Consider the following 728-nt stretch of genomic DNA (forward strand, 5'->3'; position numbering starts at 1 on the left):
ACCGAATCGACGTTAAAAACGCCGGCCGCTTTCATCGGCTTTGTCCTCATGACTTGCCACTGATAATTGTTCAGTGACATCTCTTCTATAAATTCATAAGCCTCTTCAGGTGTCTTATTATTGATAGTCCCACCAGCAGCTACGTCAATCATCTGTCTGGTCGAAGGATTCAGGCCATTGTGAAAAGTTTGAACCTATAGCCAAATTGGTAACCCATGGTGAGGGCACCTTCTCAATAGATCCTTGTATCTCTTCCATGCATCATACAGGGTTTCTAGATCCATCTGTACAAAAGAAGAGATATCATTCCTTAATTTAGCCGTTTTAGCTGGTGGAAAATATTTTAGTAAAAAATTTTCAGTCATTTGTTCCTAAGTTGTGATTGACCCTCGTGGTAACAAGTTCAACCATTGTTTAGCTTTGTTACTCAATGAGAATGGAAATAACCGAAGGCGTATGGCATCGTCAGAAATGCCATTGATCTTAAAAGTGTCGCAGAACTCCAGAAAATTCACCAAATGAGTGTTTGGATCCTTGTCCTGCAAACCATCAAACTGAACAAACTGTTGTATCATTTGAATCGTATTAGGTTTCAATTTAAAATTATTTGCAGCAATAGTAGGTCTAACTACACTCGATTCAGCTCCTGTTCAAGTAGGTTCTAACTAAACTCGATTCAGCTCCTGCAAAAGTAGGTTTAGCATAATCATACATAGTACGAAGAGCAG

At 39.1% G+C, this 728-nt stretch overlaps 1 non-coding gene across 1 annotated transcript; it reads left to right on the top strand.

Moving 5' to 3' along the window:
* The first annotated feature begins 210 nt into the window (after positions 1–210).
* LOC121231318 (small nucleolar RNA R71) lies at positions 211–317 on the top strand. Its single transcript, XR_005929379.1, has one exon. It is a non-coding gene; the product is annotated as a small nucleolar RNA R71 (small nucleolar RNA).
* The last annotated feature ends 411 nt before the right edge of the window (positions 318–728 follow it).

The sequence above is a fragment of the Gossypium hirsutum genome, chromosome A06, assembly GCF_007990345.1.
Source record: "Gossypium hirsutum isolate 1008001.06 chromosome A06, Gossypium_hirsutum_v2.1, whole genome shotgun sequence".
NCBI lineage: Eukaryota > Viridiplantae > Streptophyta > Magnoliopsida > Malvales > Malvaceae > Gossypium > Gossypium hirsutum.